The sequence below is a fragment of the Balaenoptera physalus genome (genome assembly GCF_965194825.1).
Source record: "Balaenoptera physalus genome assembly, chromosome: 7".
Lineage (NCBI taxonomy): Eukaryota > Metazoa > Chordata > Mammalia > Artiodactyla > Balaenopteridae > Balaenoptera > Balaenoptera physalus.
The window spans coordinates 71,840,402-71,858,236 of record NC_138886.1 but is presented as its reverse complement, the minus strand read 5'-3'; the positions used below and the strand labels follow the sequence as shown (position 1 = coordinate 71,858,236).

The 17,835-nt window shown below is 36.1% G+C and overlaps 1 long non-coding RNA gene across 1 annotated transcript in view; it reads left to right on the top strand.

Moving 5' to 3' along the window:
- The window catches only part of LOC309664791, a 324,842-nt gene extending 307,658 nt beyond the window's left edge, over positions 1-17,184 (top strand). Inside the window, exon 2 of the long non-coding RNA XR_014266050.1 lies at positions 4,539-17,184. This is a non-coding gene — a long non-coding RNA (uncharacterized lncRNA). The remainder of the gene's footprint in view (positions 1-4,538) is intronic.
- The last annotated feature ends 651 nt before the right edge of the window (positions 17,185-17,835 follow it).

The window sequence follows — 17,835 nt, the reverse complement described above, 5'->3', positions numbered from 1 at the left end:
CCAAGGAGAAACACGAAAAGACACACATTAATCAAACTATCAAAAATTAAATGCAAAGAAAAAATATTAAAAGCAGCAAGGGAAAAACAACAAATAACACACAAGAGAATCCCCATAAGGTTAACAGCTGATCTTTCACCAGAAACTCTGCAAGCCAGAAGGAAGTGGCAGGACATATTTAAAGTGATGAAAGAGAAAACCTACAACCAAGATTACTCTGCCGAGCAAGGATCTCATTCAGATTTGATGGAGAAATTAAAACCTTTACAGACAAGCAAAAGCTAAGAGAATTCAGCACCACCAAACCAGCTTTACAACAAATGCTAAAGGAACTTCTCTAGGCAGGAAACACAAGAGAAGGAAAAGACCTAAAGTAACAAACCCAAAACAATTAAGAAAATGGTAATAGAACATACATATCGATAATTACCTTAAATGTAAATGATTTAAATGCTCAAACCAAGACATAGACTGGCTGAATGGATACAAAAACAAGACCCATATACATGCTGTCTACAGGAGACCCACCTCAGACCTAGGGACACATACAGACTGAAAGTGAGGGGATGGAAAAATATATTCCATGTAAATGGAAATCAAAAGAAAGCTGGAGTAGCAATTCTCATATCAGACAAAATAGACTTTAAAACAAAGACTATTACAAGAGACAAAGAAGGACACTACATAATGATCAAGGGATCAATCCAAGAAGAAGATATAACAATTGTAAATATTTATGCACCCAACATAGGAGCAACCATAAAAGGGGAAATCAACAGTAACACAATCATAGTAGGGGAATTTAACACCCCACTTTCACCAATGGACAGATCATCCAAAATGAAAATAAATAAGGAAACACAAGCTTTAAATGATACATTAAACATGATGGATGTCATTGATATTTATAGGACATTCCATCCAAAAACAACAGACTACACTTTCTTCTCAAGTGCTCATGGAACATCCTCCAGGATAGATCATATCTTGGGTCACAAATCAAGCCTTGGTAAATTTAAGAAAATTACAATAGTATCAACTCTCTTTTCCGACCACAACGCTATGAGACTAGATCTCAATTACAGGAAAAAATCTGTAAAAAATACAAACACATGGAGGCTAAACAATACACTACTTAATAACCAACAGATCACTGAAGAAATCAAAGAGGAAATCAAAAAATACCTAGAAACAAATAACAATGAAAACACGATGACCCAAACCTATGGGATGCCGCGAAAGCAGTTCTAAGAGGGAAGTTTATAGCAATACAATCCTACCATAGGAAACAAGAAACATCTCAAATAAACAACCTAACCTTACACCTAAACCAATTAGAGAAAGAAGAACAAAAAACCCCCAAAATTAGCAGAAGGAAAGAAATTATAAAGATCAGATCAGAAATAAATGAAAAAGAAATTAAGGAAACGATAGCAAAGATCAAACTAAAAAACTAAAAGCTGCTTCTTTGAGAAGATAAACAAAATTGATAAACCATTAGCCAGACTCATCAGGAAAAAAAGCGAGAAGAGTCAAATCAATAGAATTAGAAATGAAAAAGGAGAAGTAACAACTGACACTGCAGAAATACAAAGGATCATGAGAGATTACTACAAGCAACTATATGCCAATAAAATGGACAACCTGGAAGAAATGGGCAAATTCTTAGACATACACAAACTTCAGAGACTGAACCAGGAAGAAATAGAAAATATGAACACAGCAATCACAAGCACTGAAATTGAAACTGTGATTAAAAATCTTCCAACAAAGAAAAGGCCAGGACCAGATGGCTTCACAGGTGAATTCTATCAAACATTTAGAGAAGAGCTAACACCTATCCTTCTCAAACTCTTCCAAAATATAGCAGAGGGAGGAACACTCCCAAACTCATTCTATGAGGTCACCATCACCCTGATACCAAAGACAGACAAAGATGTCACAAAGAAAGAAAACTACAGGCCAATATCACTGATGAACACAGATGCAAAATTCCTCAACAAAATACTAGCAAAGAGAATCCAACAGCACATTAAAAGGATCATACACCATGATCAAGTGGGGTTTATCTCAGGAATGCAAGGATTCTTCAATACGCAAATTAAGCAATGTGATACACCATATTAACAAAGTGAAGGATAAACCCATATGATCATCTCGATAGATGCAGAAAAAGCTTTCAACAAAATGCAACACCCATTTATGATAAAAACCCTCCAGAAAGTAGGCATAGAGGGAACTTACCTCAATATAATAAAGGCCATATATGACAAACCCACAGCCAACATCGTTCTCAGTGGTGAAAAACTGAAACCATTTCCACTAAGATCAGGAACAAGACAAGGTTTCCCACTCTCACCACTATTATTCAACATAGTTTTGGAAGTTTTAGCCACAGCAATTAGAGAAGAAAAAGAAATAAAAGGAATCCAAATCGGAAAAGAAGAAGTAAAAGCTGTCACTGTTTGCATATGACATGATACTATACGTAGAGAATCCTAAAGATGCTACCACAAAACTACTAGAGCTAATCAATGAATTTGGTAAAGTAACAGGATACAAAATTAACGCACAGAAATCTCTTGCATTCCTATACACTAATGATGAAAAATCTGAAAGTGAAATCAAGAAAACACTCCCATTTACCATTGTAACAAGAAGAATAAAATACCTAGGAATAAACCTACCTAAGGACACAAAAGACCTGTACGCAGAAAATTATAAGACACTGATGAAAGAAATTAAAGATGATACAAACAGATGGAGAGATATACCATGTTCTTGGATTGGAAGAATCAACATTGTGAAATTGACTATACGACCCAAAGCAATCTACAGATTCAATGCAATCCCTATCAAACTACCACTGGCATTTTTCACAGAACTAGAACAAAAAATTTCACAATTTGTATGGAAACACAAATGACCCCAAAGAGCCAAAGCAATCTTGAGAACGAAAAATGGAGCTGGGGGAATCAGGCTCCCTGACTTCAGACTATATTACAAAGCTACAGTAATCAAGACAGTATGGTACTGGCACAGAAACAGAAATATAGATCAATGGAACAGGATAGAAAGCCCAGAGATAAACCCACGCACATATGGCCACCTTATGTTTGATAAAGGAGGCAAGAATATACAATGGAGAAAAGACAGCCTCTTCAATAAGTGGTGCTGGGAAAACTGGACAGCTACCTGCAAAAGAATGAAATTAGAACACTCCCTAACAACATATGGAAAAATAAACTCAAAATGGATTAAAGACCTAAATGTAAGGCCAGACACTATCAAACTCTTAGAGGAAAACATAGGCAGAACACTCTATGACATAAATCACAGCAAGATCCTTTTGACCCACCTCCTAGAGAAATGGAAATAAAAATAAGCAAATGGGACCTAATGAAACTTAAAAGCTTTTGCACAGCAAAGGAAAACATAAAAAAGACGAGGAGACAACCCTCAGAATGGGAGAAAATATTTGCAAATGAATCAACTGACAAAGGATTAATCTCCAAAATTTACAAGCAGCTCATGCAGCTCAATACCAAAAAAACAAACAACCCAATTCAAAAATGGGCAGAAGACCTAAACAGACATTTCTCCAAAGAAGATATACAGATTGCCAAGAAACACATGAAAGAATGCTCAACATCATTAATCATTAGAGAAATGCAAATCAAAACTACAATGAGATATCATCTCACACTGGTCAGAATGGCCATCATCAAAAAATCTACAAACAATAAATGCTGGAGAGGGTGTGGAGAAAACGGAACCCTTTTGTACTTTTGGTGGGAATGTAAATTGATACAGCCACTATGGAGAACAGTATGGAGGTTCCTTAAAAAACTAAAAATAGAACTACCATACGACCCAGCAATTCCACTACTGGGCATATACCCTGAGAAAACCATATTTCAAAAAGAGTCATGCACCAAAATGTTCATTGCAGCTCTATTTACAATAGACCTGACACGGAAGGAACCTACGTGTCCATTGACAGATGAATGGATAAAGAAGATGTGGCACATATATACAATGGAATATTACTCAGCCATAAAAAGAAACAAAATTGAGTTATTTGTAGCGAGGTGGATGGACATAGAGACTGTCATGCAGAGTGAAGTAAGTCAGAAAGAGAAAAACAAATACCATATGCTAACACATATATATAGAATCTAAAAAAAGGAAAAAAATGGTTTTGAAGAACCTAGGGGTAGGAGAGGAATAAAGATGCAGATGTAGAGAATGGATTTGAGGACACAGGGAAGGGGGAGCGTAAGCTGGGACGAAGTGAGAGAGTGGCATGGACATGTATACACTACCAAATGTAAAATAGATAGCTAGTGGGAAGCAGCCACATAGCACAGGGAGATCAGCTCAGTGCTGTACAACCACCCAGAGGGGTGGGATAGGGAGGGTGTGAGGGAGACGCAAGAGGGAGGAGATATGAGGATATATGTATAAGTATAGCTGATTCACTTTGTAATACAGCAGAAACTACCACATCATTGTAAAGCAAGTATACTCCACTAAAGATGTTAAAAAAAAAAGAACTATAGATGTAACATGGAAGCTGCAGTGTAATAGAGATCTCCTAGCCTTCAACAACACCTAGAAGTAGGTGCTCAATGCATTTTTTCCAGTATAATACTCCTAAAATCAGATATTATATCCAGAGAGTAACACTAAATTCCTCAATATTTTATGGTAAACATGGTAAATTATAAATTCAGAATAATAATAAACAGATGTTATTCAATTTATATTTTTAAAACATCATATTACTGGCTTAAATAAAAGAAATGAAGAAATATTCCAACATAAAATAATCTACAATTCAAATGATTAGTGATAATCATTAGATTTCTATAAAACCAAGGTAAATGAGTGATTCAAAAAAAATTTATCCCTCTTTACAGTCTTTTCGTATTCTATTAAATAAGTATACTGTATTGAGTGTATCATCTTTTAAAATGATAAGTCAATAGGGACACAGTAACAGCCTAAGCAGACTTGCTTCTTAGACCCACTTGCTTCTTAGACCCACTCAGAATTTACAGAAAATGAAGAAAATATACATCAAGAATATGTAAGCGAATAATATTCCCGTATGAGGATACTGGAGTAGGTAGAGTAGAGTATCATGGAAAAAATGCCAATAAAATTTTATTACATTCATGGAGGGCAATTTTAGGATTACCCAGGGTTTTAATTCCTATTGTCTAGTTCTAGGAAGATATTCTTCTTAGGATGCAATTTAAAAAGTATGGACTTTGAAGTCAAATAGACATGATTTCAAATTTGACTCTGCTCAATCTACTAGTTATTTTATTTGTAGAAATTTGTTCAGTTATCCTGAGCCACATTTTCCCCATTGTATAAAATTTATTAATATATTTTGATTATTAGGTTCCTATTAGAATTAAAAGCACTAATGTATGTAAAGAGCCTAGTAGAATAACTGATTCTTAGTAAATCTTTATTGTTAGCTCCCTTCTCTTTGTTACTGAAGGCAAGAATTCTAGCAGAAGAAAAAACATACCACGTTCTACTCATTCCACCTAATTTATTTCATCCACGGAAGTAAAATGATTTCATGCTAAATATTACATGTTTTAAGATTACCTTTCAAAAGATCAGGCTAGCAGGATTTTATCAAGAAAGGTTGGATTTCCAAAGATAGAGGTAATTGTAATACATCAAATTCAATAAGCCTCAATATTCTATGCAAATAATCATAATTCTCCAAACTCCATGTAAGTCACACTATCCCCTTTAAGTCATGAGTTGCTAAAGATCAGGGCTCATATTATCTTTTGCTGTATCACTAAGTGGCACCTAGAATATATCCAAGATAATGGAACACAATATACAATATTATCCTCTTTTCTCTCTCATTATATATATATATATATATATATGTATCTAGATATACAAATCATTGATTACATTGAACTTTCCCCATATATTCCAGCAATGTGTCAATGCATTTTAATAATAACCTAAAAGAAAGAGAGAAAAACTACTTTACTTGTAGTTTTATAGTAACTAATTAGCAAATCAGACACCTGAACTCAGATTCATTGTGTCTGTACTATAACATGCTGGTAGAGCCTAGCCGCAGGGCTGGAAACTTTGCCTAAAAGAAAGTGTAGATAGTCCAGATTTGTTACTCCAGTCTTGGTGTCTTGCCAGGAAAACCTTTAAGCAGTTCAGATAGTTTAGGAAAAGGGCAGTCAGCTGAAACAATGCTGACAGAATAGGCCACTAAGTCCAAAATATTAAACACTGGGGTAAGGGTGAGTTAAAAGCCAGGCAAGTAGGTGAGGACAAATGTAGGCAAGAATCTGAATGGAGGACATTCATAGATACTAAACATCCAGTGAATGGCATGCGGAGTGCACGTTAAATAATGATTATGCAGATCCTGGTACAGAGGAAACATGTTATCTCAACCAGGAGGATTCCTGCTGGGACAGGAAAAAGTGTCTGGGCAAGCTGACAATTTCCTTCCATAGGAGGGGGCTTTGTGGTGTACGTATCTTGTTAGGGAAGCCAAATGTTCAGACACAACTGGGATGCTTTGAGGTGAGCATCTAGCATCAGGAACAAAGCAATTATGAAACCCACCTAAGTTCTCTTACCTTTATTTTCTGAGCCAGAAGTGCTTGGGGTGAAAAGATTGTCTGCAAGATTAGTTCCATTTCTAGGATCTTGAGGACTTACCTCGTTTCTTTATTTTCTTTGTTAAAGGTGGTTTACTTGACTGAAATCTCCTTGATGGCATAGACAAACTTCTCATTTTCACTTTTTATTGTAAGTGTCTTGTATGATGATGCCTAGTGTAGTCATTGCTGAAAACATATTATTAAACAGAATAATTATTTTTGACAAGGAAAATGTCCTCTTATCTCTCGTATTTTATGCATCTAAATACAGGTCTTTGATTGGCTTGAGGGAGTTCAAAATAGCTTTTTTGAGTATGTTTAGGTTATTATAAAATAAAAAAATCCCTGCATTCATTTTTTATGTAGCATAAGTGCAAATGCTTTTTGGCATATGAAAACTAAACACTGGTACTCTGATACATAGGAAGAGCCAGTTCATTTATATCCTACTTAGTAACAGTATAAATAATGAGATGCTAAATATTCACACACACAAAAGATAAAAACCTTAAAAGAGAAATTCAAAAAGAAGTCTTAAAGGATTTCTATTCTGCCTCTCTTAGAGAAAAGTGCTGTTTATTATGTTTGTAAATTGTTTTGGTGATGAAAATAGAGTTGGAAAAAGGATAGGGCAATGTACAACGTAGTGTCATCTCTTTCTGTGATTTATTTTCTTATAGGGGCAGGGGGGAAACAGGAGGGCAAATCATACGAATATTATAGTAATAATAAAAATATGATTTATTTCAATCTGTCTAAAATGCCACTCTGCTTCAATCAGAGAGTGAGATGGTCATGCAAACAAATTCGGAACTAGATGATACAACTTTTCAAAAAGAAATGCTTGCTACAGGCTAAATGAATGCACACATTCATAACACAAGTTGTCTTGTGTTTTCTCTAGCTATGCATATAGAAATTTATGATGAAATATTACAATATAATATTTATAAGGCCAGACACTCAAACAGAATTGCTGAAATCACAGGACACTGCAACCTGGACTGCTGCCTTGCATTTAGGCCAACATTTTGGGGCTTAAGATGGTTAATTTTATATGTCAACTTGGCTAAGCCATGGTTCCCAGATATGTGGTCACACATGAGTCTAGATGTTTCTGTGAAGGTATTTTTTAGATAAGCTTAACATTTATTCAGCCAACTTTGAGTAAAGCAGATTACCTTCCATAATGCTGGTGGGCCTCATTCGATCTGTTAAAGACCTTAAGAGAAGAAGACTGAGGTTCCCAGAGGAAGCAAAAATTCTGCCTACAGACTGCCTTTGGACTCCAGCTACAACAGGAATTCTTTCATTAGTCTCCAGTCTGCCTGACTGCTCTGCACGTTTGGGACTTGCCAGCACGTTTCAGAATGGAATGACACATTTGAAAGTCACTTACACATTTTTCTGTTAACATTGGTTCTTGGATATGAAACCTCTCATTCGTTAAATTGACTCATTATCATTCAGAACTCCTTTCCTTTAGTGCTTTTGGAAATTTTGACTGTGAGCTCATCTTCAGCAGGAGTTATTTTTTTTGGTGGGGATTCCTTACACCTTGTAATTTCAAATTCAAAGTACCCTTACAAGGCATTTTCCAAGTTTTCCCTTCAGAACCTAAGTGTTTTTACTGGTTCCAGACCAGTTTTTATATTAACCTTTATTCTGGGATGAATAGTATCAACTGAGGCTTCAAACTGAGGCATAGCCTTGGCATTTTGATGTTTCTCAGTTGACCCTATTTCCATCTCTGTATGTGTAGCATTTAGTCAATTTCTCTCACAAAACTTGCATTCAAAATGGTGCACAGATATTAAGGGGATACACAACTCTATATATTTCTTTTTGATAAGGGACATTTGAGAAGAATGAAGAAACCTACCACACAGACACCTGGGTTAGGAGCTCTAAGGCAGAGGGCACTACAAGTGCTTGGAGTGTTGGAGGAACAGCAAGGAGACAAATGTGGCTAGAACATAGTGAGAATGAGTGTGAGATGGGTGAGACGATGTCAGAAAGGCGGTAAGAGCCAGTTCACGTAAGGTCTTGTAGGCCATCCTTGTGTGCAAGGATGAGAGCAGAGAGAGAAGATGGTGGCTTGCAGGAGGGTGGTAACAGTAGAAATGGTGAGAAGTTTTCAGATACTGGATATAGTTTAAAGTTATAATTTGCTGTTGGGATGATTATGAGTTTTTAAAGAAAAGAGAGGATTTAATTTTAGGAGTTTTATAGCTATGTGACCTTGGGCTACTAACTTTAACTTTTGTAGGTATATTTTCTCATATATAAAATCCATTTTACAGTAGCTATTAGCTACATATAAATATGGCTATTTACATTAAAATTAAAACAAAATAAAATAAAAATTCAGTTCATGAGCAGTATTAGGCACATTTCAAGTGCTCAGTAGCCACATGCATAGAATGTTTCCATCATTGCACCAAACTTTATTGGAATGCACTGGACTAGAATATTTTTAAAGGCCTTTCTACTCAAAATTTAATAATTAAATAATCCTAGTGGAAACATAGCGGACTTATATTGTTGCTCTTTGTCAGTTAACTTATTTTGGCCAATAAGCAGTCTTGTTTAGGTTGTCAGTAAGTGCTTACTGAATTCAGTTGAGCCGAGACCAGTACAGAAAACCGTAAATGATACCTCTGACCTGAACAGAAGGCTAGCAGCTGCAATAGAAAAAAACCAAAAAAACCCAAAAAACGGGTGGGGGGATGTGAGACATCAAAAAGAAGAATGGTCAGCTCTTGAAAACTGATTAGTTAGGAAGTTGAGAAAGAAGTAGAGGACAACTGGACATTTAAAACTGCTGTGGAAAGGAGAAAACGGGTCAGAAGAAAGAGCAGTAGTGGGTCAGATGGGAAGTTGTAGCCCTTACAGGGCAGGCAGGTAGTCTGGTGTGCATAATAAGATACTTGGAGAAAGAGATTAATCTGGAAACAATTTTTGGTGTTTATGTATTTTTCTTCTTTACATTCCTGTGTATTCAGTTACTTCTCTACCCCTTAAAACACATAAGAAAATGTATACATTGTATAAATAATTGCTGAACTAAATTGAAAATGGATTGATTGATTAAATGCAACTATTTTTGCACTTTTTCCTCAAATGTACACAGAGTTATGTGTGGAAATATTTTAGTCCAGCAAACAAGGAAAAACCTTGGAATTCTTAAACTAGCTTATGCATATTAGCAATAAATTATGCATTTCCAGTTGGCATCTGTTTATTAATTCACTTAGTTTAAATTTTGTCTAAATATCTTTCCCCAATAATTTATAAAATCTCCTGTCAATGAAATGAAATAAACCAAATTCATTTTTTCTCCCTCCTTCCCTCCCTCTCTTCCTACTTCTCTCTCCTTTGCTTCTACTCACCTTTCTGCCCTCCAAGATGATAATAGGAGGGGTCTGAGATATACCAAACAGATGTTATTAATTTAGTCTGTTTTATATAACAGTGTCAGAATTGATAGAACATTTTAGATGACTGAAATACATGATTTATATGTTTAAGAGCCCTGGGAAGTTTTTAACAGAGCTCTAATTAAACAAAAAAAGGCTATTAACTCACCTTCCTTCCTTTTTCTGCCATCCGCTCCCCAGTTCCTTCTACTGATATTGCTGCAAAAATTGAGGAAAACACTTTCTCACTGAGATCAAGCAGGGCTCTCTTGTAGTCCACTTTTATTGTCTTGACAACACAATTCTAGAATATATCATGTGTTTTTGGTCTTCAGTTACTTTGAGGGGAGGCACACTTGGTGCATTCGCTGTCAAGTGGTTTTCAAAGGAGCCACTGCTTGTGCCTGATAGAGACAAGAGTGCAGAAACCCAAATGGTAAATATTTAACAATGGGGAATTCTTCTTCCCTTGCTTGTACTCTGGCACAGATTTGTAATACTAAAAATCAGCTTTAATTAATAGGTGGCTGTGCCTGAAGTCACAAGTCTCCCAACAACAAATTACATACACATCTTATTAAACCTTTTATTGCTGATGCCTCTTTTGCTGCAATAATGCACTCATCCTGCGATATGAACACCAAAAACATTGCCTGATCCATCATAGATGCTAAAAAAAATTGTTGATTGAACAAGTGTATAAATAAATGAAGGCTGAACCCTGCTATATCTTTCTGAGTGATTGTATTCCATTGTTTATGTAATGATAATATTGCCAGGTTTGATGAGGATGATATGATAATAACAAGCAAATCCCCTGCATTTTAGATTGTATTGCAATTTGCAAAATCTTTTCACATATATTGGGTCAACCAATTTTCATAGAGAAAGGAGAGTTGAATTCACTTATTTTTTACAGGTCATTAGTATTGGTAACTCCCATCTGGGTAAGTCCCTTTGTCATTGATTCTAGGACTTTTTTAATTATACTGAACTGTGACCATAATGATTTATCTTGAACTGAAAGGTACTGAGGAGCAAGGAGGTTTCATGACGTTAAACATGTAAGGTTTTATCTAAAGGAGGCATTAGGAGAAAAGAGAATATTGTCATCAAAATATTAACAGTCTACTTCTATGATGCTGTGTAAACACTATGCCAAAGAAATATATTCCTTAAACAACTTATATTCTACGACCAGGATCATACAACCGGGGGCAGACACAGAAGAATGAAAGAAAAGTTACTTGTGAAAGCAATTATTGTATACTTCAGTGTTCTATCTCTGACAGTTTAATATTTGGCTTGAGAGATAACTTGTTTGCTCTCAGAAGTTTAAAGCATCATTTGCTAAAGTGTATTATGCAGGATGGAAATCGGTGTAACTAAATGTGATCAACATGGAGATAGGCTCTCTTCAAGGAAGGACTTGTGTCTGGGCTACAGGAAGTTGTGGAGGGCAGACAGCGGTCACCAGACTCTCTCCAGTTCTCAGCGCCTTCAGGGCAGGCCTCAGCTGCAGAGAACTGCGTTCTTGGTCTCCCTCATCTGGTGACTGAGGTAGGACATTTCCCCTGGCACCCCGGAGCTCCATCTCAATGTCTACATCGGGGAGCACAATCCAGGACACCAGAAAGATGGCTCCCTACTAAACGTTTGGGAAATCATCCAGGTTTTTACTTCTGAATTCTTAGAGCCTATAAATGCCCTTATGCATCAAGAATCTCTGAGACCAGACTCTGCTTTACAGCATTTCCTAAACTTGATAGTCACTTTTTTCCCCCAGGAACATTTCACCAGACTATTGTTCTGCAGAAAATGGGTTAGAGAATTGGCATAGCAATTCTCCTGGTCCACTGTAGGTTGATTTCTCAGCCATGAACTCAGATAAATATTTTTGAACATATTACATTTTGCTGTACCACCTGTTGGGGAATAATGAGTTTTATTTCTGCCCGTTAAAAAAATTGTATCTGATTTTTTCCCTATATCTATCTTTTGTAAGTCACAAGGGGACCTTCTTCATCTTATACCTCTCCTATTTCCCCAGGATGAATTCCGATTCTCCTTAGGTGCTTCTTTGTACTTCAAGCACCCTCTAACTCCCTTCCTCACTCCTCGGTTGCAGCACTGCTGAACTATAGCTATATTTACATTGTCTTTACTACTATCATAACTTTAGTTTTTATTTGTAAGCTTTAATTTCAAACTTACAGAAAAGTTACAAGAATAGTATCAAAAAATCCATATACCCTTTTCCCAGATTCACCTATTGCTAATCTATTGCCCCATTTGCTCTCCACATGCCTACTCTCTCTTTCTCCATTATTAAATATGTATGTATATGTGTGTGTATATGTGTACATATATGTGTGTGTATAATTTTTTCTGAACCATTTGAGAGTAAATTGTTTACATTATGATACTGTACCTTATATATTTGAGTGTGTATTTCCTAAGAGTAAGCATTTTCTTACATACCCACAGTGTAGTTCTCAACTTCAGTAAATTTATCATTGATCTAGTAACTTTCTCTTATTTGCTATCTGTATTCCAATTTTGTCAGTTGATCCAGTAATGTCCCTTAGAGCATGTTTTCTCAGTGAGAAGGCCCTTCCTGAACATGGAAAAATGAGCAGAGACAGGGATAATAATTTCATTGTGTATTTTTTTTTTAATATTGGATCCGGAGTGAAATCAACACCAACTAATATTCCTTGAACAGTTGGCATGTACTAGGCACTTTTACATAGATAATCTTGTTTAATCCTCTCAATAAGGCTATAAAGTAGCGGTATCCCCATTCAGCAAATGCTAGAACTGGAACTCAGGGAGTTTAACTGACTAGGCTAGAAGAGCAAATAAGAGATGGATAATCCACTAAGCTAGCCCTCGGGGACTTTGTCTCTTCATCTTTGAATATGACACAGGCTCTACAGGCATAAAAAAATTCAATATTATTTTATTATTTGTTAAATCAACTGACTGAATGGACAGCTGGATGAAGAGACAGTACCAAGGTGAGACAATGGATTCTCGAAGTCCAAATTCAGCAATGACATGCAGTTAGAGGAGATCTGTATGCCATTTTCTGTGTGTGTTGCAGTATTCTGGGATATAATGATGACACTTTGCTGGGAAAAATTATGTTAATCCTTGAAAATTCTCTACCAAATTTTGTTTCTTGATATGCCTTATATTTTACGAAGAATTACATTTCCTGGTCACTGGATTAATTTAATGTAATTGTCATGTTCTTGTTAGGACATGCTCCAGCCCTGTGGATAATGAAAGCTCACTAAATAGAAAACAATAAAATAAAATAAATTGGAATAGGGTTTAAGAAGGAACAAATTAACGAGACTCTTACAAGGGGTATAACTCCTCGGAATGGAGAGCCTTTTATTTTTGTAAGGAGGCGTCATTAATTATTCTAATCATGTGTACTCAAAGAAGAATATTCAAGAGCCTTTTAAAGGAGGGTTCAAGCAAGTTTATATCTTATTTTTTTCCTAAAGAATCTAGAAATTCCACAAATCAGCAGCTGAAAAATGTGTGTGTGTGTGTGTGTGTGTGCGCGCTAAGGTAGTCTGCACAAAGCTTCATCATTATTGAGGAGGTGACGATGTTAGATTTGTCTCAACAGGGATTAGTTTATCAACTGGAGCTATCTGAATCTCCAGAAATTCCCCTTCTGCTCCTGGATCCAATCTGGCTGCATATTTCCTTAAATGAGTCAGAACCTTTGCATTCTTTTCTTCCTGTTCTAACCTAGAGCTCTGTATGAGAGTGGAACTACAGTCATTTCTCTTCAACTGTTCTGAATATCAGTAAATTGAATTCAAAAACCCCCACTGTTGTACATCTCTGTAGCTTTGCCCCTTAGAAACAGCACTCAGGAGCTCTTGTTTTTGAGACTGTTCTTCCAGCATTCAGATTTAGGTACAGCAGGGGATGGAAGAAGCAATTTTCAGACTCCATGGTGGGCTGGATTAAATTACTCCACAGGCCATATGTCTCACAGACCTACTAGAGTGGATTAAGTGTTTTGCTTCCTCTTTGCATTTGAATATTTTTTCATAAGAGAAAGAAAATGTTAATGCAGACCTAGTAGGGGAGAGACAGACAAACAAACAAACAAATTCAGTTAGCAAAGAAGCATCCTGGATATTTCCTGTTGGTGCAGGTCAGCCAGGACCAGATGGATTTGAAGATGAAAAGGTTGAAGCAGGCCATTCTGGTTGAAATTCATTAACAATTAATACATGTTCCATCAAGGACCAAGAGTAACCAGAAGGTTTGGGTTTCTTAAAAGATTTGTTTGTTTTAAATTCCTTTCTATAGTTTTATGACCTAGACTATTAGAACTTAAAAATAAAAAACCTAATATACCTATAATTGCATATGGAGGAAAAACATAGGCAGGTATATGGAGTTAAAAAGACTTGGGTTGTAATTCAACAACCATATGAACTCTGACACGGTATTTAATATTTTGAGTCTTTATTTTTCTATAGTAAATTGGAAATAAGAATAACTGTCATAATTAACCTCTGCAGATATTACTAATAGAAATTTTGAATCCTGTTTTTTTAACTGTTGAACACAGGTTCTCAACTACAATCCTATATTTCCGCTTCTGTAGAGAATGAAAATAAAGCCTTAGAATCTATGATGTTAGCTTCCTTCCTTTTTTTTTTTTTTAACATATTCACTGGGGTATAATTGCTTTACAATGGTGTGTTAGTTTCTGCTGTATAATAAAGTGAATCAGCTATACATATACACACATCCTCATATCTCCTCCCTCTTGCGTCTCCCTCCCACCTTCCCTATCCCACACCTCTAGGTGGACACAAAACACCAAGCTGATCTCCCTGTGCTATGTGGCTGCTTCCCACTGGCTATCTATTTTACATCTGGTAGCGTATATGTGTCCATACCACTCTCTCACTTCGTCCCAGCTTACCCCTCCCCCTCCCCGTGTCCTCAAGTCCATTCTCTATGTCTGTGTCTTTATTCCTGTCCTGCCCCTGGGTTCTTCAGAACCTTTTTTTTTTTTTTTTACATTCCATATATACGTGTTAGCATACGGTATTCGTTTTTCTCTTTCTGACTTACTTCACTCTGCATGACAGTCTCTAGGTCCATCCACCTCACTACAAATAACTCAATTTCGTTTCATTTTATGGCTCAGTAATATTCCGTTGTATATATGTTCAACATCTTCTTTATCCATTCATCTGTCGATGGACACTTAGGTTGCTTCCATGTCCTGGCTATTGTAAATAGGGCTGCAATGAACATTGTGGTACATGACTTTTTTTAAATTATGGTTTTCTCAGGGTATATGCCCAGTAGTGGGATTGCTGGGTGGTATGGTAGTTCTATTTTTAGTTTTTTAAGGAACCTCCATACTGTTCTCCATAGTGACTGTATCAATTTACATTCCCACCAGCAGTGCAAGAGGGTTCCCTTTTCTCCACACCCTCTCCAGCATTTATTGTCTGTAGATTTTTTGATGGTGGCCATTCTGACCGGTGGGAGGTGATACCTCATTGTAGCTTTGATTTGCATTTTTCTAATGATTAGTGATGTTGAGCATCCTTTCATGTGTTTCTTGGCAATCTGTATATCTTCTTTGAAGAAATGTCTATTTAGGTCTTCTGCCCATTTTTGGATTGGCTTGTTTGTTTTTTTGATATTAAGCTGCATGAGCAGCTTGTATATTTTGGAGATTAATCCTTTGTCAATTGCTTCGTTTGCAAACATTTTCTCCCATTCTGAGGGTTGTCTTTTCGTCTTGTTTATGGTTTCCTTTGCTGTGCAAAAGCTTTGAAGTTTCATTAGGTCCCATTTGTTTATTTTTCTTTTTATTTCCATTTCTCTAGGACGTGGTTCAAAAATGATATTGCTGTGATTTATGTCATAGAGTGTTCTGCCTATGTTTTCCTCTAAGAGTTTTATAGTGTCTGGCCTTACATGTAGGTCTTTAATCCTTTTTGAGTTTATTTCTGTGTATGGTGTTAGGGAGTGTTCTAATTTCATTCTTTTAGATGTAGCTGTCCAGTTTTCCCAGCACTACTTATTGAAGAGGCTGTCTTTTCTCCATTGTATATTCTTGCCTCCTTTATCAAAGATAGGGTGACCATATCTGTGTGGGTTTATCTCTGGGCTTTCTATCCTGCTCCATTGATCTATATTTCTGTTTCTGTGCCGGTACCATACTGTCTTGATTACTGTAGCATTGTAGTATAGTCTGAAGTCAGGAAGCCTGATTCCTCCAGCTCCATTTTTCTTTCTCAAGATTGCTTTGGCTATTCGGAATCTTCTGTGTTTTCATACAATTGTGAAATTTTTTGTTCTAGTTCTGTGAAAAATGCCAGTGGTAGTTTGATAGGGATTGCATTGAATCTGTAGATTGCTTTGGGTCGTATAGTTAATTTCACAATGTTGATTCTTACAATCCAAGAACATGGTATATCTCCCCATCTGTTTGTATCATCTTTAATTTCTTTCATCAGTGTCTTATAGTTTTCTGCATGCAAGTCTTTTGTCTCTTTAGGTAGGTTTATTCCTAGGTATTTTATTCTTTTTGTTGCAATGGTAAATGGGAGTGTTTCCTTAATTTCTCTTTCAGATTTTTCATCATTAGTGTATATGAATGCAAGAGATTTCTGTGAATTAATTTTGTATCCTGCTACTTTCCCAAAATCATTGATTAGCTCTAGTAGTTTTCTGGTAGCATCTTTAGGATTCTCTATGTATAGTATCGTGTCATCTGCAAACAGTGACAGCTTTACTTCTTCTTTCCGATTTGGATTCCTTTTATTTCTTTTTCTTCTCTGATTGCTGTGGCTAAAACTTCCAAAACTATGTTGAATAACAGTGGTGAGAGTGGGCAACCTTGTCTTTTTCCTGATCTTAGTGGAAATGGTTTCAGTTTTTCACCATTGAGAATGATGTTGGCTGTGGGTTTGTCATATATGGCCTTTATTATGTTGAGGTAATTTCTATGCCTTTTTCTGGAAGGTTTTTTATCATAAATGGGTGTTGAATTTTGTTGAAAGCTTTTTCTGCATCTATTGAGATGATCATATGTTTTTTCTCCATCTATTTGTTAATATGGTGTATCACATCGATTGCTTTGCATATATTGAAGAATCCTTGCATTCCTGGGATAAACCCCACTTGATTATGGTGTATCATTGTTTTAATGTACTATTGGATTCTGTTTACTAGTATTATGTTGAGGATTTTTGCATCTATGTTCATCACTGATATTGGCCTGTAGTTTTATTATTTTGTGGCATCATTGTCTGGTTTTGGTATCAGGGTGATGGTGGCCTCATAGACTAAGTTTGGGAGTGTTCCTCCCTCTGCTATATTTTGGAAGAGTTTGAGAAGGATAGGTGTTATCTCTTCTCTAAATGTTTGATAGAATTCACCTGTGAAGCCATCTGGTCCTGGGCTTTTGTTTGTTGGAAGATTTTTAATCACAGTTTCAATTTCAGTGCTTGTGATTTGTCTGGTTATATTTTCCATTTCTTCCTGGTTCAGACTCAGAAGGTTGTGCTTTTCTCAGAATTTGTCTAATTCTTCCAGGTTGTGCATTCTATTGGCATATAGTTGCTTGTAGTAATCTCTCATGATCCTTTGTATTTCTGCAGTGTCAGTTGTTACTTCTCCTTTTTCATTTCTAATTCTATTGATTTGAATCTTCTCCCTTTTTTTTCTTGATGTCT